This window comes from Ursus americanus, chromosome 6 (genome assembly GCF_024610735.1).
Source record: "Ursus americanus isolate L20-20 chromosome 6, mUrsAme1.1.p, whole genome shotgun sequence".
Lineage (NCBI taxonomy): Eukaryota > Metazoa > Chordata > Mammalia > Carnivora > Ursidae > Ursus > Ursus americanus.
Window position 1 is genome coordinate 67,533,220 of NC_142132.1, and position 24,400 is coordinate 67,557,619.

The window sequence follows — 24,400 nt, forward strand, 5'->3', positions numbered from 1 at the left end:
GCCCCCGTGCCCGCCCCCGCGTCACGGCACGCCTCCAACCCCGCCCCCTTACCTCCCGCCCCGCCCCCACCCCTGCCCGCCGCCGGGTCTCCAGGCTCACCTCCAGCCCCTCCCTTGTGCCGCCGCCCCAACTCCACCCCTGCGCCCGTCCTGGCGCCCTTACTAACCTCCGGCCCCTCCCGGGACTCCCCCCTCACCTGACCACAATCCTCCCGGAACCGAGCCCTGGCCCGGCTTTCCCCACTGCCGGCGAGGTGGGCTTCTCACCAACCGCCAAAGCTGCTGGTAATTAGGAAGGGAGCCCCAGTGTCGGATGCAACCCGACGGACGGCTGGTGAGGGAGTGGAGGACAAAGGCTGCCGCTCCGGGCGGCGGGACGTCGGAGGGGAGGTAGGGCAGTGCTGGCGATCCTGCCCGCGGTCTTCGTCCCCGGAAACTAGGGCCCAGGCGGCGGAGGTGCGGGAGGCCGGGTCTGGCCACAGGACCCCCGCCTCTCCGCGAGGGCTGAGTCCCGACAGCCTCTGGTTACATTCAGCTCGCCGCCGGCAGGGTTGGGACACCCAGACCTGTGCAAGTCACTTATTCCCTCCAGGGCAGCCTGGCCTCAGTCAATGACAATGTCCAGCCATCCCGACAGCAGCCAAGAAGAGCTCCGGGTCCACTTTTGGAACTTCGAAACGCAAACAAACCCGTCTTTCAGCCTGGCCTTGAACAAGAGAGTAATTTTTAATAGAAATGTTACGAAAGTGGAGAAAACTTAAATCTCGGACACTATCCATCAGCTCTGAGGCAAAAATAAGCAATCACAACCCACACCTCAGAGAGGGAGAGAAAAGGAGAAGAGAAACCGACTGTACCCGTTCTAGGAAGAATAAAAATGACAGTTATAGCCGGATTAGAGACAGAAAAGTAAGGGAGGAAGGACCGATCAGCGGACAACAGCCCCACCGCAGATTAAAACCCGAAGCAGTACGTATAGAGTGGATAATTGAATTCCCACTGGTAACTGATTTTAATTATCGAAGGGATTTAATTGTTCTAAATACCCAATAGGATCATAATTATAAAGTGTTCTGAGCGCTTCAGACACCCAACATAAAAGAGGCCTGCATTTTGGGGGGTCTTTTCCCCCTTTAATCCACCCCCGCAAAGAGCCCACCCCATAATCAGTGCGTTTCACATTGGCAAATGTTCTCTGCTGGACCCTTGCCGCTGCATGAGATTGACATGAAGAAGCCCCAGGGCAGACAGTGTGATTTGAGGGCATCAGGAAGCCTTCCCACCCCACCCACTGCCCAGAATTTTCCACCTCATCAGGGTGCCTCGCCTTCTGCTAATTACCTAGTCACATTTCCGGATTTCAGGTATTCATTCATTAGCCTATTTAAATAGTGGGTGTCATTGGGAGAGTTACAAATTGGGGACTAAGGGGTGGAGGGGATGGGAAATATGTTGATCTTTTGCTCACACCCTGGCATGAATGCCTTTAATTCCGTGCGTCACATTGCTGTCTGTCCTGCAAAGCCTAGCAGAAATCATTGATGTTAGCTGATGATAGGACTGGCACGCCGTGGTGCAGGGAACAGACAGGTCATTTCCAAGCATCAGGGATCTGGAATCATTTTAAAGCACATACTCGAGGAGATTGTGGATGATAAGGAAAGAAGGTTAGGACCTGCTAAGATAGCAACGTGAGGTCCCTGGTGCCAGGACATGACGGACAGCTCTAATGATGCCAACCCATGGTTTTAAAGGTTGGCTCTGTGTTCTGGCACATACTCAGTGGGGTGAACATATTGAAATAGTCCCCCTTACATCAACACATAACATCCCGGTGTGAATAGAAATCACCACAGACTTTCTATGCTGCTAAGACTTTATTCGTATAAACCCAAAAGGCAATTATGCAAGAGCTCCCCAAATATTTTAACACCCGCGGAAAACGTCAGTCAGTGCCTGCTTATTCAAAGGCCAATCTAAGATACGTTTTAAGATTCATGCTTTTAAGAGGAATGCAGTAATAAATAACTCCCGAAAATACAGTTAAGCCTTAAACAACACAGTGGTGAAGGGCAGTCAAAAATCCCCGTATAACTTTTGACTCCTCCAAAACTGAATTACTGCTAGCCTACTGTTGACCAGAGGCCTTACCAATCACATAAACGGCCGATGAACGTGTTTGTATGTTTCTGTATTCTATACTGTATTCTTAGAATAAAGCTAGAGACCAGAAAACGTGATGAAGAAAATCAGGGCGAAGAGAAAGTACATTTACTGTACTGTACTTGTTGGAAAAAAGTCTGCATAAAGTGGATCTGCGCAGTTCAAACCTCTGTAGTTAAGGGCCAACTCTACGTGTTTTTTGCTTTAATTCAATTCTGAAACACCAGTATTCTGACCTTGAGCCAGAGGGAGGCCCAGCAACTCCTCTACAGCCTAAATCAACCTTTTTTTCATATCTTTTTGTTTTGTTGTTCACAAGTTCTTGGAGGTCAGGAAAGGCAGAGTTGTTTTTTCTTTTCTTTAAGATTTTATTTATATGAGAGAGAGAGAGAGAGAGAGAACACAAGCAGGGGCAGTGGCAGGCAGAGGGAGAGGGAGAAGCAGGCTTCCTGCTGAGCAGGGAGCCCAATGTGGGGCTTAATCCCAGGACCCTGGGGTCACGACCTGAGCCGAAGGCAGACGCTTCACAGACTGAGCCACCCAGGCACCTGGAAAAGTTTCTCTTCTTGTCCACGGTTCTTGTTTCTCACGTGTGGCAAAACCTAAAATTAGAATACTCTTGAGAGCAATTGTGCAATGTATTTGGCCAAAATTTTGGCAAATGTATTGAATTGTAGACTCTTTTATATAGTTTTTTAAGTTGTTGCTATATCATCTCAACAATATGTCAACTGAGAAAGAGTTCACTGAAAACGAAAGTAAACAGCTGTTTACTTGAGCAATTAGAATTGCCATTTGGGAGACACAGTTTCAGGTAGAAACACGACTTGTGTTCTAAGGAAGACAGAGAGGGAGGCAAGAGTTATAAAGGTGAAAGATTACACCTGTAGTTTTCATCTAGGTCCTCCACGTGAACGAGGGATTGAAAGGAGATTAACTGGGATTGGTGGGGTCAATATGCAAATGAGGGATGGAAGTTTGTTAAACCGAATGGGCCCCTTTCCAAGTGAAGGAGGGAGAGGATCCGGTTGCCCTGAGTTGTGTGCCGCGGAGGGGTAACTCCAGACTGAGGACTTGAGGCTGGCTTAAAAATTCAAAAAGTTTACAGTTCCACTGATGAGAATATGTATAAATTCCTCCTCCCCTGTGGCCTCCCCGCCACCCTATTTAAAAAGAGATTGTCTTAGCTAGGCTTGCTTGCTCCATTATGAGATCCCCTGTTGCAAATATTTAAGTTTATATAGTTAGGAATAAGGACACAACTGTTTGTTTGTTTGTTTGTTTGTTTTTTTAAGGAAGTTTATTGAGGGAGGAGAGGGTATTTCGTTTTTAGTTTTTTAGGTTGGTTTTTTTTGGGTTTTTATTTAAATTCCACTTAGTTAATATACAGTGTACCATTAGTTTTAGGTGCACAATATAGTGATTCCGCATGTCCATACATTACCTGGTGCTCATCGCAAGTGCACCCCTTAAGCCCCATCACCTTAATGCCCATCACTATTTCCCCCACCTCCCCACCCACCTCCCCTCTGGGGACCATCAGTCTGTTCTCTATACTTAAGGGTCCATTTCTTGGTTTGCCTCTCTCTCTTTTTTTCCCCTATGATCATTTGTTTTGTTTCTTAAATTTCAAGTATGAGTGAAATCACATGGTATTTGTCTTTCTCTGACTTATTTCACTTAGTATAATATTATCTAGCATCCACAGCATTGCAAATGGCAAGATTTCATTCTTTTTATGGCTGAGTAATATTCCATTACACACACACACACACACACACACACACACACACACCACTTCTTCTTTATCCATTCATCAGTTGATGGACACTTGGACAGTTTCCATAATTTGGCTATTGTAGATAATGCTGCTATGAACAGGAGTCCATGTATCCCTTTGAATTAGCATTTTTGGGTAAATACCTAGCAGTGCAATTGTTGGATCATAGGGTTGTTCTATTTTTAAGGGTATGTGGGTTTTGTTTTGTTTTGTTTTAAGTAAGCTCTGTGCCCATTGTGGGGCTTGAACTCCTAACTCCAAGATCAAGAATCGCATGCTCTCCCAACTAAGCCAGCCAACAGCCCTATGAGGCTTTTTTTGGTAGTTGTTGTAGCACCCAACACAATGCTAGGCACCTAGTGATATAAAAATTCTTTAAAAATATATATCATTAACTCGTTGAGTACCTACTGTGCGTAAACCACAGTGTTCAGTTCGATGACGAACATAAAGACAGATGTGGTTCAGTCCATGAATTCAAATCACTTACCATCCATCAGGAGGAATCACATTGTAACAGAAGCAGAAACCAAATACTGCGGCAGTCCCAGCAGAGAAAGGTTCCTTGTGGGGTTCAGAAAAGGTGCGATAGAAACGTGTTCACTTAAATAGGATTCGACTTTAAGTAAGCAAAGCCAGACCACGGAGGGGCAGGGAGAGTCCTAGTTAGTTGGAAGGTGGGTTGCTTTTGGGAGACAAGGGGCAGAGAAGCTGAACAGTGGCTTGGGTATCAGGCTGGGAAGAGTTTCAAACTGCATGCTGTGAAGTGTGAACTCTATGTCTTAGGCAATGGGAAGCTATCGAGCACCTTATTTTTTTTTTATTTTAAGTTCTTATTTTAATTATGTTGAGCACTTTAGAGCAACATAATCTGAGCTTTAGAAGGATCGTTCAGGCACTTACTTGCAGTTCCTATAGGCTGGAGGTAGAGGCAGGGAGAGTAGCTGAGAGGCTCATGCATCTTTGAGTTGAGAGGACATGAAGGCCTCGATTAGGTGGCAGAAAGCAGGGGACAGGAAACAGAAATACCCAGCACCTGGGGCATTTTAAAGCGCTTTCTCGTAGATTTTTCTCATTTGACCCGCACAACCTCTGGGAGGTACTGCCCAGAGTTCCATCTGAGGAATGAGGAGTAAGGGGTTCATGGAAGGTCTTTGATTTGCCCATTTGCTTAGCTGAGAAACAGCGGGACCGGGACCTCCCCCTCCAGGCAGCTTCTTATGGGGGAGAGGCCTGAGGCAGAAGCCAGGCAACTATTCGGTTGTGGAAAGGCCTGTGGAGAAGGGTCTGCACAGTGACAGCAGTGGAAACAATCACAAGGAGAACACCCCCAACCAAGATTTAGAAACACTTGCACTCACTAGCCCTAGAAAAAGACAAAAGAGAGCGCACAAGCCTAGAACAGACAGCAAATGAATTTTAGCATTTGGAAAGAATCTGCCACAAGCTCCGTTTTCTAGAGTGCAAGGTGAAGCCCCTAGCCAGGGAGGCTTAACCAGGCAATAAAATGCCCCTTGGGAGAGGGGAAGAAGTATCATAAGTTTTCAGCGGTAACTGAATCTAGTGGAAGAGGAGATGGGCAAGTGGGGTAGAGCATTAGAGCAGTAACTGGGGAAAATCAAGGCAAAAGGAGACTATGAAATTAGATGCGCAAGCTGGTTGGGATGCTGGGGTTGATATCACTCATTCGTTTCCCTTCCTCCCTCCCTCCCTCCCTCCCTTCCTTTCTTCCTTCCTTCCACTTTAATCTGCTTTGTGCCAGGCAATGAGCCAGGCTCAAAGATACAAATAAGTTACTCTGAGATAATGAATGAAATGCTTTGAAGAACATGGCAATTATGTTCCTTAATGGGGTACCAGCCTGTCCTTAAAATCTGAAATGATTGGGGGGGGGTCACACTTGGTTACACATTCAAACTTCAGACCTTTCTAATTTTTAGAAATAATATTCCTCCCTGGTGGCGTCTAATTTAAAAAGCTCTGTTCCTGCGTTATTTCACTTATCTCCACCAAGTCCTTACTGAGTCAAAATATGCCTTCCAACTGTTAGAACCCCGGTTATGCCCTGCTCTCTGAGGTCATCCAAATGGCTATTTTTCCTCCCATTTAACATCTAGCACATTCCTCTGAGATAGCTCTTCCTTGGGGATAACATTCTTAGGTCCTGCAGCTGGGCGTCTGTGAAGATATGGTTTTGAACTACTTTGCCCCCTTAATCACTCTCTGCCAGACACATGACAGTTTGTCTGTGTTTTTCTTAAAAGGTAGTGTCCATATGTGAGTGAAAAATTCCAGATGTGTTGGACAAGTTCTAAATAGCTTTGGAGTGTTTCCTTCATTTTACTGTTAGCCTACTTCTTCTGAAGTTTAAAATCAAAGTTGGAGTTGACACATTTCTGAAAAATAGTGAACTTCAGCTCAGCTTAAATTTTAACTCCTTCTCAAATAAGTTGCAAAGAGAATAATAGCCTGTCTCCATAAGTGCTTGCATTAAAAAAAAAAGAAAGATAAATAAATACATTTATTTCAGCATAGGATGTTTCTGGAAGGACATGTACCAAAGCAGGAGTGGGAAAGGGGGATTCTGAGAGTGAGATTTTTAACCTTTCACTTTATACCCTTTTGTACTGTTTGCATTTTAGGTGAAATACTTAATAAAATAAAAAGTGTAATTATAATTTTATGCTTGGGGCACACAGGTGGCTCAGTCGGTTAAGCGTCCAACTCTTGGTTTCAGCTCAGGTCATGATCTCAGTGTCGTGAGATCGAGCCCCAGCTCAGGCTCCGCACTGGGTGTGGAGTCAGCTTGAGATTCTCTTTCTCCTTCTTCCCCTGCTGCTCCCCCTGCTTATGCTCTCTTGGTCTCTCTTTCTCTCTCTCAAATAAATAAATAAATAATATCTTTAGCAAATCATAATTTTATTCTTAGCTATACTTAGTCAATGAATATTCATGTGACCCTTGTTGTCTGAGCTATAGTTAATCTGAAAGCTTCTTTTTGTGTAGATGGGTTTTTTTTTTAACTTAAATGCAATACTTCAACTTATTTAGATTAGATTTCATCTTATTTTATTCAACCTATCGAATCTGGGAAAAGCCTTTTGAATCTTGATTTTTTAATCTAACTAAAAGACCTAGCTTTCCCAGAATTATCTCATCTGCCAAATTAATAAATATACCATTTATGATAATAATAATGGTAGTAAAACCTAATATTTTTAGGGGCTCAATATGTTCTGTGTACTGGGGTAAGCATTTCACAGCAGTATCTAATTTACTCTTCAAAACAGTCCTTTGAGGTTGGTGTAATTATCCCCATTTATGGATGATGAAACCAAAGTTAAGAGAAGAAAATTAACTTGCTCCCATTCACACATGTATTTAGTGGTAGAGCCAAGATTTGAAATTAAGCTCTCTCTGACTCAGAGCAAGTGTTCTTTTTTTTTTAAGTTGTGTTAAAAAAAAACACATAACATGAAATGCACCCTTTACTAAAAACGTATAATTAACACACAGTGTTATATTAGTTTCATGTGTACAATATAATGATTCGACAATTCTGTACATTACTCAGCGCTCATCTGAAATGTTTAAGGATACAGTACAGTATTGCTAACTATATGCACATCACAGAGTGGCTGTTCTTTTTTTTTTAGAGAGGGAAAGAGAGAATCTTAAGTAGACTTCACACCCATTATGGAGCCTGATCCGGGGCTCGATCTCAAGACCCTGAGATCAGGACCTGAGCGGAAATCAAGAGTTGGACGCTTAACTGAGCCACCCAGGAGCCCTGCAGAGTGGCTGTTCTTAACCATGCAGTATCCATGCCATCAGTAAAAGTGATAAACAGAACAGGGTCAAGGACAGAGACTTGTGCCAGAGTCCCTCCTCCAGTACAACAACAATCTGTGGACTCACATTCTTTGAGTACATTTTACTATCACTCAACCGTGTGGGATATCAGGGGCTGATAATGCTTAAGACCGAGCTGTCTGGTAGGAGAGCCCCTAGCCCCAGAGGACTGCTGCCAGCTTGAAATGTGGCTAGGCCAAATTGAGATGTGCTGTAGGTATAAAATACACACTGGGATTCCAAAGACAGTAGGAGATAAGGAATTTAAGGTGTCTCCTTAACAATTGTTCGTGTTGATTGCATGTTAAAAAAACAATATTCTGGATATATTTGGTTAAATAAAATATTTCATTAAAATTAATTTCACCTGTTTATTATGTGGCTACCAGAAAAGTTGTAATTACATATGAGGCTTGCTTTTGCAGTTCACATGATATTTCTTTTCTTTTCTTTTCTTTTCTTTTCTTTTAGAGAGAAAGAGGGAAAGAGTGGGGTAGGGAGGGGCAGAGGGAGAAGGAGAGAGACTCTTTTTTTTTTTTTTAAGATTTATTTATTTATTTATTTGACAGAGAGAGAGACCGCCAGCGAGAGAGGGAACACAAGCAGGGGGAGTGGGAGAGGAAGAAGCAGGCTCATGGCGGAGGAGCCTGATGTGGGGCTCGATCCCAGGACCCTGGGATCATACCCTGAAGCAAAGACAGATGCTTAATGACTGAGCCACCCAGATGCCCCTGGGAGAGAGACTCAAGCAGGCCCCATGCCCAGCAAGGAGCCTGATGTGGGGCTCAGTCTCAGAACCCTGAGGTCATGACCTGAGCTGACATCAAGAGTCGGACACCAACTGAACTACCCAGGCGCCCCTCACATTATATTTCTATTGGACAGCACTGGTCTAAAGTAAGCCCTGGGGGGGGCGCCTGGGGGGCACAGCGGTTAAGCGTCTGCCTTCGGCTCAGGGCGTGATCCTGGCGTTATGGGATCGAGCCCCACATCAGGCTCCTCTGCTATGAGCCTGCTTCTTCCTCTCCCACTCCCCCTGCTTGTGTTCCCTCTCTCGCTGGCTGTCTCTATCTCTGTCTAATAAATAAATAAAATCTTTAAAAAAAAAATAAAGTAAGCCCTGGACTGCTAAGGGCTTACAATTCAGATATACGTATGTGAAAAGGTTCAAAACAATAACAAGCATTATTGATTCATACAAATACCAAACCAGAGTGCTATAGGCTCCAGTTCACAAATGGGGACTGTCACTAGAGAAGGACCGAGGAAAGGGAGTTGAACTTCTCTGGACCTTTTAGGAGATAAAGAGACAGTCTTTCTAGCACAGGGGCCACCATGAGTGACACGGTGAGATGGCCCATGTGCTTGTGAGCAAGAGTGAGGACGATGATCTGAACAGAGAGCAAGTCATGGAACCGAGCCGAGGACCCCACAGAGACCAGGTGGGATCCTTCGCTGTGAAGCCCGGGATAGTGTTCTTGGACTTGCTTTTCAGCAGAAAGGAAATATAGATATTGCTAGTGCAGGAATGAAGAAATCTGTGGGCTGTTTTTCCACCAAAATGTCTCCCATATTTATTACTGAACCAAACTACTAGTGCAGAAGCATAGAAACAAAGAGAAAAATCATTTTCCTAAGAAAACATGGCCAACTGTCCAGAGACGGTGATGTTTTCAGCTTGACATGATAAGATGCTATTGACCTTGATATGGCACAGATATGTGTATATCTCATGTGGGATTCCTTATAGACCCAGCGTGGTTCTTCTCCAAGGTCCATTCTTGGAGTCGGACCTGATTCTGTTTTGTTTGAATGTACTGGGGAGCAGGACAATTCTGCTTTTGTTTCTTGCCATAAATCTCATGATCCCGAAAGTCTTGTGAGCAGCCCTAGGGAACAGGGTCAACTGCACACACCAAGACGGTGGAGAAAGGGAGAGAGTGAAGTCGGGTTTTGAGTACTGGCAAGGCACAGGTACAGAATGGACTGGTGGGGGAGGGGAGGAGCTGACACACTAAAACAAGGAAAGGACAATGAAGAAGCTAATGTTTTGGTCCATGCAGGAGTTAAAGCTGGCCCTGGACTGAGGGTCTGGCTGTGAGGATAGAGAGGAGACAAGGTATAAGAGTTGTGATTTAGGGGCTCCTGGGTGGCTTAGCCGTTAAGCATCTGCCTTCAGCTCAGGTCATGATCCCAGCGTGCTGGGATCCAGCCCCGCATCGGGCTCCCTTTCTTGGCGGGAAGCCTGCTTCTCCCTCTCCCACTCCCCTTGCTTGTGTTCCCTCTCTCGCTGTCTCTGTCTGTCAAATAAATAAATAAATAAGCTAAAAAAAAAAATATATATATATATATAGAGAGAGAGAGAGATGATTTTAAAAAGTAATAACAACCAAAAAAACCCCAAAACCGAAACCAAAACCAAAACCCATAGGACTTGATGACTGGCTGTGTATAGTTGAGAATTATCCTCAGAGACTGTGTATGCACGCTTTCTTTTTTATCCTGAATAAATGAGAGTTGAGAGAATGACTATCATGGTCACTGGGACAGTCACATACAATAAACGCCGTTCAGTTGACAAGATTCAACTTGAAACAAGCCATTCAAAAGCTCCCTTAATAATGGTCAGCGTTTCCAAGAACGCTTTGGTGGGAACACTTCTTTGCAGATAACAGCTTAACTGAAATCCAAAATCATGGGGTTTCCCCACTGGCATTGCTCAGTATTTAAATGAATATCAAATAATGGGGTTAAAATTCACTGGACAGAGTGGCAGAGACTGAAAGCTCTCAGCACACATTGGCCAGGAATCTGCACAAAGAGCAAAGGGGAATTGGCATGTAAATAGAATCGGAGCATCAGACAGAGTTTAGACAAAGTCATCAGTGTCCCGTGCAGCAGAGTGAAAGCAAACTGGGCTTTATTCAATTCTGCAAGTTAACCAAACTGAATGGCAAAGAGCAGTGTGGTCCTTTTCTCGTCCTTCTGCTGGGAAGTTTAGTACCAGAGTTTAATTAACTGGTTAAATAGATTTATGCGCTCGCTGCTGGCAAATTTATTAATAGGAAATTGAAAACAACTTTTTAAATAATGGCTATCCTTCATCTGTCCTAGATATCGATACTACCCTGTGCCAGCAGCCACTGTATTAGGTGATTAGAGTATAAGCAAATAAATGGTTTCTCCCCCCCAAGAAGCACAGGAGACAAGCACATGAGCTCAGAAGTGAAATAGAAGTGTTTGGTCCTCCGATTAAAGTGGGAGTGAATGAAGCCCAGTTTGCTGAGTAAGTCACTCTAGGTGACTTAATGGTAAGTCACTCTAGGCTCAGGTGGGGGAGGATTGGAGGGGTGACAGGATCAAGTGTTAGGGTTCATCCTCATTATTCACAGGTTCTGGATTTGTAGATTCTGGATTTGTGAATTTTCCTACTCGATAAAATTTACTTGTGACCTCAAAATCAATATTTGCGGCACTTTCATGGTCACTGGTGGATATGTACAAAGAGGTGAAAATTTTGAGTCTCCCCATGCACACATTCTCAGCTGGGGTCAAACAAGGTGATGCTCCGTCTTCTTGTTTCAGCTCACACTGTAAACAAGTGTTCTTTCTGCAGGCTATCTAGCATTACATTTTTTTGCATTTCTTTTGCTTTCTGTTTGTGATTTCATTGTTTAAAATGGCCCCCGAGCTTAGTGCCAAGGTGCTGGTGAGAGCTTCCAAGTGCGGGAAGGCTGGATGTGCTGTATGGAGAAAATGACTGTGTTAGATAAGCTCCATTCAGGCAGGAGTCGTGGTGCTGGTGGCTGTGAGCTCCGTGTCAATGAACCAGCGATACATATTAGGTAAGGCATCTTTAAACTGAAACACCCATAAAGCCAGGTTATGCAGTAATGGGTTGATGAAGAGGCTCTCTTCATCATGTCTCCCCTTAGAAGTAATGATTCTCCATTCATTAATTCAGTGTCTGTGGCAATGTCGTAGAACATAATGAATAACAAAAATCGAGGGTATTTTGGAAAGATCCTTTTGGCAGAGTTGTAGTCCACGATTCAAGTGTTTTTTATTTGCCATCCTTGAACCTACTTAGACTATCGTAACACTTCATCTGAAAACATTAAGGCCTAGACCAAAGTAGTAGTGAGGCTCCATTCATTCATTCATTCATTTGGAAACTAGGTAACTATCTCTTAAGCACCTATTCTACGGGGGTATAGCCAAGCACAAGGCAGGTGAGAACACTTAATCAGGAAGCTTACTCCAGAGGGTGGAGAGGAAGGGTCCGACTGACAGATAGGGTCTGAGAGATTAGGTCTGAGAGAAGAGAGAGAAGAGGTCAAGGGTGAGTCCAGAGTTCTGTTTCGGGCAGCAGGGTGAATGGTGCTGCTGCTTTCGAAGAGAAGGAACGTTAAGGACACAAAGAAGAAGTCAGCTGGATACATATTGAGTTTTGAGGTAATGGAGGAACTTCCAATCAGAAGTCCAATGGCAGGTAAATCTATGGGCCTGGCGGTCAAGAAAGCAGTCCCTCCTCCTGCCCCTCCCAAGATGGACTCCAGGCAAAACCACGAAGTAGAAGACCTCTCAGTGCTTCCCTTATTCTTGGAAGCTGCTGGAGGAGAATTACAGAGACTCTGTATCTCCCGGTGTCTGTTTATCTTATAAACTAATATTCCTGGGGAGACAAGTGACCCTGGGGAGTTGAATTTATTAATTATTTGTATGCAAGCCTCATCTCGGCTACCAGTTGTTTTTTTTTTTTTAAAGATTTTATTTGTTTATGTGACAGAGAGACAGCCAGCGAGAGAGGGAACACAGCAGGGGAAGTGGGAGAGGAAGAAGCAGGCTCCCAGCCGAGGAGCCCGATGTGGGACTCGATCCCGGAACACCAGGATCACGCCCTGAGCCGAAGGCAGACGCTTAACGACTGCGCTACCCAGGTGCCCCAATCGGCTACCAGTTTTAAGCTACTTGGTAGTAGAAGTTGTTTTTTGCTCGGCGTACTGGAATCATCCCCAGCATCTAGCACAGTACAAAGCACTCAGTAGCTAGAGGGAAAAGATTTGTAGAATCAATCCTAACAGCGGGCAGTTTAAAGTGAATAAGAAGGAAAGGTGATGTCAGGGCAGGTGGAATGGGAAGAGGATGCTCTAGTAACTAGTGAGACTTTTCTTTATCCCTTAAATTGTACGCTCTGGGCCACTAACGATTTTTATCAGGAAGCAGGGACTTTGATATCTTGTTTTCTACTGTATCCCCTGGGCCAAATGAAAACCGGGCATATGGTAGGCATTCGATAATTCTTAGTTGAATGAATCATCCCTCAATTTTGCTCTGTAACTTCCAGTGGTTTTATAAGAGATACAAAACTTACGTGTCAGTCCTGAACTCACTGAATTTCTAATCTGGAATAGGAGCAATCTCTTTGAGGATATGAAGGCTGTAACTTCAAAAATTTGTTTGAGGGCCTCTGACCTTGGCCGTATGGGGGTCACTGCTACCAGAGTTGCTCTCCAGCCCTAAACAGCTAGAAAACTGAATGAACGCTAGGAACCGGATGTTTCCAGATCTTAGACAACAGGCAACAGGGACTGGTCCCCGAGAGAGCAATCCCAAATAGGGAGGAGAGTCCTACAGTTGCCCTGGCTTTTTCTCTGGGAGGCACTTTCCAGAAGCCAGGCCCAGCAGGAGGTGGAGATGCTGGGGAAGGTGAGATGGACATTTGGACAGGCAGCTGGTGTGGCCAGAACACTGGAGAGGAGAGGGCCGTGCTGAGTGGTCCAAAATCTACCCGGGGCTACCCTGATGTCGGCTGAGCACCTCGCTGTGCATGCGTGGGGTGTGACAACAAGGAACCACTACCGAGAAGCTGCTGGTGAACAATTGCCAAGCTGCCACAGGGCCAGGAGACACTGAGTTCCCACCGGCCAGAGGGGACAGACCCACATGAACACCACGCAGCTGGTGCAGGAAACAGAGGCTCACTTCTTAGCTGTAGGACTCTACTAGCTCTAGGTAATTTGTCTTATTTAAATTAACCAAATTTCCAAGAATTGTCTTTCTTCTCTTAGGACCTGAGAACTCTTATTTTTCTATCTTCTTTTTTTTTTTTTTCATTTAAAAAATTTTTTTTAAGTAAACTCTATGCCCAGTATGGGGCTGGAACTTACAACCCTGAGATCAAGAGCCACAAGCTCCACCAACTAAGCCAGCCAGGCACCCCAATTTCTATTTTTCTTAATGTTTAAATATACAGCTTCACTATTTTCTACATGCTCAGGTCCCCCAGACATCCTGACCCCATCAGTTTGAAACTTAGTTAGCAATTTATGCATTTTATTAGGAAAATGTATAAAATTAGAGCAATATCAAAAGAAGATTAATTTAATTTCTATTTGTGCAGCCCAGCATCCTTTCTTTTTAAAATATATAACATTGAATACCAGTTAAATAAAATTAAATATTATTTTTTAAAGTATAAATGATATAACCTATAGAACAAAACATTTGGAAGAAAAGAAAGTTGGCCCATAGTCCCACCTCTCACAGATAACCACTTTGTACCTTTTAAGGAACACTTTCTCATACATTATCTCATTTGGTCATCACAACAACCGATTAAGCAGTCAGAGTGCATATTATCCACATTTTATGGATGAAATTAAGTGGCTTGCCTGAGGACATGGCTTAATGGCCAGGAAGCCAGATCTGGGCTCAGATACTCTGACTGTGGATGCTTCTAGGCTCTGGGAGCTACACTTCCCAAGGAACTGCTCCCTAGTCTTCACTTAGCTTTACCAATGAAGTAGAAAAGAGGCCATGAAAACAGTTCAACCGTAACCAGCAAATAAACTTTTTTAGGCTTAAATAGTTAAGAGAAACCCTTTGGGAAAACAAAGAGAAATGCATTCAGAAGAAGTCATCTTTCCCTGAATCAAAGGAAGAGGCTGGGTTTCATTTCACTTTCGGGTAGTAGATTTTAAGAGAGAGAAGAGGACAGCCTAATTTACGTGTCACATGCTGACCAAGTAGCTTTCCAGTGGGTGAGCAAGTGGCCCCTATGAAGAATTACACAGGGATCATTTCAGGACGCACCTAAGGAAATGGGGGAGGGGGACACCTGAAATTTAAATTGTCATTTTGGGGATGCCTGGGTGGCTCAGTCATTAAAAAACCACCTTCAGCTCAGGTCATGATCCCAGGGTCCCAGGATCGAGCCTCATGTCGGGCTCCCTGCTCAGCGGGGAGTCTGTTTCCCCCTCTGCCCACCAGCCTCCCACACGCCTTGTGCTCTCTCTCTCAAATAAATAAATAAAATCCTTTAAAAGTAAACAAACCATTCTTTTGTAAATCTAAGAATAAAGAATTCTCCTATTTCTCAAACCTGCTGGGTTTTTTTTAAACCTGATTTTAAACCTCAGTGAGTCTACCCTTCTTTTTTTTTATTTTAATTTTTTATTTAAATTCAATTTAAACTCATCAAGGTTTCGGTTGAGGGTAAGAGGACTCTGTTCCCAAAGCATTCTAAAATCATAGACTACCCAAAATGCATATTTACTCTCCATGTGTATATTAGCCCTCTTATCTCGAGCTACCTGGAAAGCCCCAGTGAGCACAGGGAATTCTACCATATGGGCTGATTTTGCCACTGCCAAGAGACCATGTTCTAGAGCTAAAGTGAGTTTGTTACAGGATATTTTCCTGCTTCGATCTGAAGATATGGCCCATCAACCAATAAGATGAAGTCTGCATTTTTTTAATAGATTTTATTTATTTATTTATTTATTTTTAAAGATTTTATTTATTTACTCGACAGAGATAGAGACAGCCAGCGAGAGAGGGAACACAAGCAGGGGGAGTGGGAGAGGAAGAAGCAGGCTCATACCTGAGGAGCCTGATGTCGGCTCGATCCCATCACGCCGGGATCACGCCCTGAGCCGAAGGCAGACGCTTAACCGCTGTGCCACCCAGGCGCCCCAGATTTTATTTATTTATTTACTTGAGACAGAGAGAGAGAGAACTCGTGCGGTAGGGGGGCGGGGGGAGAGGGAGAAGCAGACTCCCCACTGAGCAGGGAGCCCAACGCGGGGCTCGATCCCTGGACCCTGGGACCATGACCTGAGTCGAAGGCAGACGCTTCACCGACTGAGCCACCCAGGCATCCCAAGTCTGCCTTTTTTAAAAGTTTCTGATAAATCTATTCACTCATGAACAGAGGTTAGATAGTTAAGAATTTCTCCTTCTTCAGGAAGAGAAGAGGAGTACCAGGGTCCTAGGTATTACAACAATGAATAGGAATACGTAAGGGAGTAAGTGACAGGATTTCATAAAGAAATGTTGTATATTTTCAACGAGTAAAAAAGATCATCTGTCCAGCAGGGGAAACCATCACATTTAAAGGAGACCCTAAAACCAGGTTGGCAGAACAAACCAGAGACATGCTTCCCAATCCTAAAGTCTACTACAAAGCTCCACTAAATGCTGTGGAACTGGCATAAAGACAGGCCTACAGACCAATGAAGCAGAATGGAGAACGCAGAAATAAACCCTCACAGTCACGGTCAATTGATTTTTCCACAAGGGTGCCAAGACCATTCAACAAAGAAAGAACAGTTTCCTCAACAAATGGTGCTGGGAAAACTGGACATGGTCCTGCAACGTCCGCATTTGCTCCCTGGTACCATATACAAGGATTAGCTCCCAGTGGGTCAAAGACAGCAACAAAGGGATCAGAGACTTACACTGACGAGCCGACACTGTAAAACTCTTAGAAGAAAACACAGGAAAGACCTTCATGACCTTGAATCTGGCAATGTGTTCTGAACACCCCAAAAGCACAGGCAACAGAAGAAAAAAATAAACTGGACTTCATCAAACCTGAAAACTTTTTTGATTTAAAGAATACCATCAAGAGAGTTAAAAGAGGGGTGCCTGGGTGGCACAGTCGGTTAGGTGTCTGCCTTCAGCTCAGGGTTCTGGCATCAAGCCCTGCATCCAGCTCCCTGCTCAGTGGGGAGTCTGCTTCTCCCTCTGCCTCTCCCCCCACTCGTGCTTGCTCTCTCTTTCTCTCTCAAATAAATAATAAATTTTTTAAAAAGAGAGAGTTAAAAACCAACCCACAGAATGGAAGGAAATATTTGCAAATTATCTATCTGATGAGGTTTAATATTCAGAATATATAAAGAACTCCTTCATTTCAACAACAAAAAGACAAACCAATTTAAAAATGGACAAAGGGCTTGCATAGACATTTCTCCCAAATAAGATACACCGAAGAAAAGCATGTGAAAAGATGCTGGACATCATTCATCATTAGGGCAACGCAAATCAAAACCACAGTGAGCTACCACCTCACACCTCTGAGGATGGCCGGAATTTAAAAAAACAGACAATAACAAGTGTTGGCAAAAACGTAGGGAAATTGGAGCCCTTGAACATTGCTGATGAGAATGTAAAATGGGTCAGTCACTGGATCAAGAGAGACTGTAGTAAGTTCTTGGTGTCTCATGATCCCCATGAAGTTGAAACTCATATGCAAATATGTAGACAGGCTTATGATAATTAGGAAGGCCACCGTGGGGGATTGTTGAAGGGCTAATTTGAGCTCATGGAAGGCCCATTCATGTTTAGACTCCCGGGGAGAGATTCTGTTATCTTGGTTGGGAGAGATTCCGTTATCTTGGTTAAGTCATTTAGGGGCGTGGCAATTTCAGAGGAGCTGGAAGCCATTGTCTGTGGCAGCCAGTGAGACCCAGGAATCCCCTTACTTGTCTCTTAGTTACTGGCCTGGGAAATGTTTTGAAGGTCCTGCAGTATGTCAGAAGTTAAGGGGTTGGCCTCCTTAGGATAAAGCATGTCCTAGGAAACAAACCTGACTTTGACAAAATTGTAACTTCTCTTCGGAAACCTATGTCCTTTCTGAGGAGGGTGAAACAGTGAGGTAGATGGAATCAGCCTTGGATCTCACCTCATCTTTAGAACACAGCAAAAGCTCACCGTATATTGGGTAAGCGCAGAATCACAGGGAAGTGGAAGGTCCTTAGAGCCCTGGTGGGAGATGATCGGAAAAGTAGGAGGAGTAAATTGTCCAGGCGTACTGTTAATTCTCCAGGGGCATGTAAATGAGTTTTGACTGCTTTGATGTAAAGGGACACCGAGGGAAGCAGCATGCCACGCTGTAACTGTAAACTCTGCGGGCGCACAAGGCACCGACATGAAATTGATTTGGCTTTGGTACTACAGCAACCCATTTATGGCCCTCAAGTCCTGAATGCATCTGTACCTTTGCCCATTGGACTTTCCCACAGGGAGGGTAGGAGTGTTATGTGGACTGACAAGCCATGAGTGACAAGTATTTTCTCTGTGAGGCCTTCAACAATTGGGTTTAGTCCTTCTTTAGCTTCCGGTTTAACAGCATACTGCAAAGTTTGGATAGCAACGTAGATAAATGACTCTCGACCTTACTGGTTTTCGCTCCCAAATCCTGCCTGTTTCAAGAAACATTTTTTTTGTACTTCTTTGACCAATTTGGACCAGAATAATAGTAAATCAACGTGCAAATTAGCTGTGGTCTCACCGTGAATAAGGGCGTTTTCAGGGATTTCAAGGAAGAGACCTTCAGGAGAACAGTGAATCTGGTGTTCTTCCTGGCACCATAAACCCCTCCTGGTCAAGTCAGTGCTGCTGCGTCACGAGGAGGAAGCAAGGTTCCTTGGTTAAAGGTCTGAGGGCAACTGTTATTGGCCTTGGGAATGTCTTATTCAGGGATACAGACCCTCTGAGTTTTGTAAATTCATGAATTTATTCAGAGCCTTACTGTTTCTTTCAAAGCGTTCAGCAAGGAGCTGGAGGTCTGGCAAAAGGCTCTTTCCCACTCTAGGTTTTGCTTGTATATTAAAACCTCTATTTCTGGATTAAGGCTGTTTCCAAAAGTGAGGAGAGAGCTGGCGTCACATCTGCTGACAGATCTACTTCCAAATGCTGTCTAAAGGTTGTTGAGTCGCCAAGGGGCTCCTCGTCTCTTTGACTAACGACTGACTCAGAGCCTGATGGGTTTTCACAGGAAAGATCTTCCAAAAGAGCTTGTCCAACATCTACAACTTGTCTAAGTCCCCCTGGTCTCCGCCATTTTAAGCCACACTCAGGTCTTCTCGTACTGGCCTTTGCAACCCAATCGTTTTTGGCATTGGAGGGTCCTACTAACATATGAACTGACTGGGATAGATCTGTGAGGCCTAGATTACGTGTCTGGAGACTATTCTAAACTCCTCTGTAAATTTCCCTCCATCCTGTCTAATTTCTCCAAAGGCTCTGGAAAGATTTTGACAATGGCTCTCAGCTCAGGCAAAGAACAGGGTTTAAAACCAAGCATAAGGGATTTTCTGTGTCGAGGAGGATTTAATGTGAAAAGATAACTGAATTTTAAAGTTTCTGGTGGTTCAGGAGGGAAGCAGGCAGATCGGGGGAGAAGGAGGGGCAGAGGGAGATGGAGCACAGAACGGAGAGGGGAATAGTAAGAATAAAGGCTATCCATCGAGTTGTGATTAAGGGATACAAAAGAGAGACACAGTTTGATAGTTTTTCACATTTTAGTTTGCTGTGGCTTAGAAATCTCTTAAGGAAGCAATTTTAAAACCCAAGTTTCGGGGCACCTGGCTGGCTCAGTTGGTTGGGCATCCAACTCTTGATTTCAGCTCAGGTCAAGATCTCAGGGTCATGAGATTGAGCCCCACATCAGGCTCTGTGAGTGTTGACTATAGAGCCTGCTTAAGATTTTCCCTCTCACCTTAAGTAAGGCACGTGATGTAATGAGCACTGGGTGTTAGATAAGACCCAAGACTGATGAATCACTGACCTCTACCTCTGAAACCAATACATTATATGTTAATTAATTGAATTTAAATTTTAAAAAACTAAAAAATAATTGGGCAAATGGTGTTATAGTTTCTTTTATTAATCACCAATTTAGTAACCAAGAAAATATTATTATTACTTATTTCTAAAATGTAACAAGAGAATTATTTCATATATTTAGTCACGTATATTCATTTTGCATATAAAAATATTTTCTAGGGGCACCTGGGTGGCACAGTCGTTAAGCATCTGCCTTCGGCTCAGGGCGTGATCCCGGCATTATGGGATCGAGCCCCACATCAGGCTCCTCTGCTAGGAGCCTGCTTCTTCCTCTCCCACTCTCCCTGCTTGTGTTCCCTCTCTCGCTGGCTGTCTCTGTCAAATAAATAAATAAAATCTTTGAAATATATATATATATATATATATATATATATATATATATATATATATATATTTTCTAGAGGACGAAAGAATGATTACTGTGACTTTTAAAACTCCAGTAATGATTATGACTTAACTCTGATCTTTAAACAAATTATTATAATAAATATAAACGGAAAGTTTTTCACTGTTATAATACTGGATTCATTACAAAATGTATATTTCACTTTTTCTACGCTTAAAAATCAAACAGCATTGTAGAAAAAAATAAAAATCAGAATCTTATCTAGATTCAAAAAAAAAAAATCTCCCCGTCACTCTGCCCCTCCCCCCTGCTCTCATATGCATGCGCGCTCTCTCTTTCTCTTTCTCTCAAAAACAAAGATTTCTTTCAGATGCTCTCCCATACCAATCCAAAAAAAAAAAAAAAAGGTAGAACATTGGATATTTGGAAATGTTTCCTTTTTGTTCTAAGACAACTCTCAAATGATTCTGTGGCTATCAAAATTTCCTGAAAGTGGCTACTGTAATGCTCACTTATCTTTGGTGAAGAAATGCCATTTAGAGAGTTAAGTACACGAATGTGAGTTATAGCATAAATACAGATATGGCCTAGAGGAGATGTGCACATGGAGTCCGGTACAGTCTTGCAACAGTTGGTCCAAAGTACCACTTATATGTCTGTGTCACAGCTTCCCCAAGTGACTGGCCGAGCTATAAAACTACAAACCCAGCAGACTTGCAGTTCCCAGAGGGTGGAAGATTTGGAGAGGAGATCTCTCCCAGAACCAGACTGTCACCAAAAAACAAGGTAAGACTGGGGAAAGTTCTCATAAGGATTTTTAAATATATATATAGATAGATTATATATTGTGAAATCTATCCATCATAAGTGCACAATTTGATAGTTTTTAGTAAATTTGCAGAATTGTACAACCCTCTATGCAATCCAATTTTAGAACATTCCATTACTCCAAAAAGTAACTCCTTGTCCATTTGCAGCCACTTCCTGTTCCCACTCCCAGTCCTAGGCAACCATTAATTTACCTTCTGTCTCTGTGCATATGTCTATTCTGGACATTTCATGTAAATGGAATCATACAACATATACGATCCTTTGTATCTCTCGTTTTTCACTTTGCATAATGTTTTCGATATGTTCTCATTTCGTAAGATTTTGATAAGTGAACAGGGACAGTTTGTCCAAAGGATGCTGACCTAAGATGAAAAGCTCTGAATTTCTCAGTCCCCAGGGCTGGCTTGAGAAATTGACTTATTGGGGCGTATCCTCCCTTTGAATTTTCTTCTTACAGACATGTAATAAACATGAAAGAGACAAATAGCAGCATTACTAGTGATAAGGCAGATTTCCACCAAGGTTAAAGTTTTTCCAAACTGATCAGATAACCAAAGATTACTTCTAAAAAGGTTTTTTTACTCATAGGAAACAAGACAAACTCAGTGTTTGTGAAGTTCAACAAAGAGAAATCAGAGCCAATATTACCCTGACGCATAATAAGGGATAAATAAATATTGGCTATTATCATTCATTCATTCAACATGTATTGAATGCCTGTCATATATAAGGCTCAGTGCCTAGAAATAAGCAATACAAAGCATAAAATTAGTTCTAGTAAGAAAAGGGAAAGAGGTAAGTAAACAAATGAAGGCAGTTGAATGTGATCACTGCTATGATGGAAGGAAGCTCTGGAATGAGGAGGAGACTTCTGGAGGGACCAGATGTTTCCTGGAAGGATGAGTCCTAACCTAGATCATAAAGATGGAGAAGGTGAGAAGGAGAGAAGGGGGAGTCATGAGGTCAGGTGGTGGGAGCATCTTGCTTACATAAAGGAACAGTGAACGGAGAAAGCGTGGCTGGTCTGGAAATGCCAGAGAGTTCCGCATGGTGGAGAGGAAGAAGGTTGGATGAGCAGGGTCAAGAGATGGGGTCAGAGAGATAAGGGAGCTGACAGGACAGGACGTACCAAGGAAATTGAGGGTCACTGAAATATTGTGATCAGAGCAATTAGTTGATCAGATGTCTGAGTATTATATTCCAGGCACTGTACTAACTACTTTATATATGTTACCTTATTTAAGTTACTTAATAACACCCCAAAATTAGGCATTTCCCCTATTTTACAGATGAGAAAACCAAGACTTGTGGAGATTGAGCACTTTCCCCAAAGTCACACAGTTATTAAGTGGCAAGAACTGGAATTTGAATCTAGACCTTCCAGAGCCCAAATTCTGATATTGTTTCTCTCTCATCCATGATATTCACCATGATATTGCCCTGCACCCGTTAGTTTTTCAAACTCCACGGGGGAACACTTGAGGGTGGAGTCTAGGATGGTAGGAATGAGGAAGGAGAGACTGGGGTGTACTCAGGAGGTCCTAAGGAAGTAGAACCTGCAGGAATTGGAACATTGAATGGGAGGGCAGTTGGATTGATGATGGTGCCATTTGACCAACAGGGACTGGAGAGGAGAAGGAGCAGGATTTAGTGCAAGGTAATGGTTTCTATTTGGATCAAGTGGAGTTCAAGTAACGTGTGGGGAAATTAAGTGGGGAGTGGAGTACTCTGAAGTCCCCAGGTTCTGAGCTCAGAAGACAGACACCAGCTAGAGGAGTAGAGGAGGGAACAGTAAGCTTGGGTGTGGAAGCTGAAGCCAGGTGGGGGGTGTAGCATGAGAAGAGAAAGCTGGTGACCAACATTGGCCCTGTCATCGAGGTGGAAGTATTTAGGGCTGTTGACTTCCTAGACAATGGTCTAAGGAATTGATCTTCCATTAGTATCTGCAGAGGTGAGGCACGTGTATTTTCTTTAATGAGATTACAAATCTCTTACTTCACAGAGTAGGGCACACAAGAAATTCTTATGTCGTAATGAATAATTATACCGTATATGACCCTAACTTAAGGCCTTTGTTTGTAAGTTCTCATAACAAATAGAAGGGCCTCATCAAGAAAGAAACAAAATTAACAGCCCCTGATGTGGGGGAATGTGCTGCTCAAAGTCAGACATTCGATTCAGACCATAAATGGCAACCTCTGACCCAGAAGCCCATCACATGGTCTTCTCCATGCATTTCTGTTGAGAGAAATCTTAAGTGCTTAAGGGATCTATTTGTCATTTATTCATCACTTCTGTGCATTAATTTATGAAGTCGTATGAGGTCATTCAGTAGGCATCAGAAGAGAAAATGCATTTCATGGTTTACTACAGAGTTTCTCATAATACAGTACGTAAGATAACAAGTTCCCTTGGAACAGGCCAGAGTCCTCAAGCGTCATAGGCAGAGGTGGTCAAATGGGTTTTTTTTTTTTTTCCAGCACTCTGAAATGTTCTTTACATCAGAAAGGGTGAAAGTCTAAAGAACAATACAATTTTTACCAAATGTTGTGGGCTGAATAGTATCCCTCCAAAATTCATATGTGAAGTCCTAACTCTTAGTATCTCAGAGTGTGACAGTATTTGGAGAAAGGTCTTTAAAGTAATTAAGTTTAAATGAGGTCACTGGGATGGGCATTAATCCAATATGACCGGTGTCCTTATAAAAAGAAGAGATCTGGGCCCAGACACACAGACCATGGGAAGACTCAGGAAGAAGATGGCCGGCCACCTACAAGCCAAGGAGAGAGGCCTCAGGAGAAACCAACCTGCCAGCACCGTGATCTTGGGCTTCTAGTCTCCAGATCTGTCAAAGTAAACTCGTGTTGCTTAAGCGGCTCTGTCTATGGCACTTTGTTTTGGTAGCCCCAGCAGAGAAATATACCCCCCCCCAAAAGGTTATTTTCTCTCTACATGACTACAAAACCAACAAATGGCGGGATCTAGGTGAAGAATCCTGGCCTGCAGTGTTTTCGTGCTGTGAGCCATTCAAGTGGGTGCCACCCTACCTTTCCACGCTTGTGTGATGGTTACATACACGATGCTTCAGTCCAGGAAACGGACAAAGCTGCTTTCAAAGGACGGCAGGAAACGGTAACCTGAAACTCCGTCTATGCAAAGTCCACAAATAAAAGCAGATGTGTCCGCAATACATTTTGCCTTCTGCCCAAACGTTCCTTGGTCAACTCTTGGTAACTTGGCACAATCTCAGTGTGCCGTTGACAAGCAATCGCTGGCAGCAGGGGAAGGCAGACATCCAAGACAGGTGAGGGGTGGGGGGCAGGATGGTAGGTAAGGAAGGGTCCAGGATGTTCCCTGCTGGCCCTGTCCATAGCTCTTTGTTTGAAAAAGATGCAATTTCTCTAATCAGACTTTGCTGAAAGAGAGCTCTGTTTAGTCAGCCTGGTAAGATTAAAGCCCTTTCAGAAGGAAGCAGGAAGGAATTTTAATCTGCTGGCTCTTCTCTCTTTGAATTT

At 43.5% G+C, this 24,400-nt stretch overlaps 1 long non-coding RNA gene across 1 annotated transcript; it reads left to right on the forward strand.

The window, feature by feature from the left end:
- Nucleotides 1-181: 181 nt before the first annotated feature.
- On the forward strand, nucleotides 182-23,819 carry LOC148110003 (uncharacterized). Its single transcript, XR_015724671.1, has 3 exons — nucleotides 182-1,364; nucleotides 20,722-20,840; nucleotides 23,595-23,819. It is a non-coding gene; the product is annotated as an uncharacterized LOC148110003 (long non-coding RNA).
- The last annotated feature ends 581 nt before the right edge of the window (nucleotides 23,820-24,400 follow it).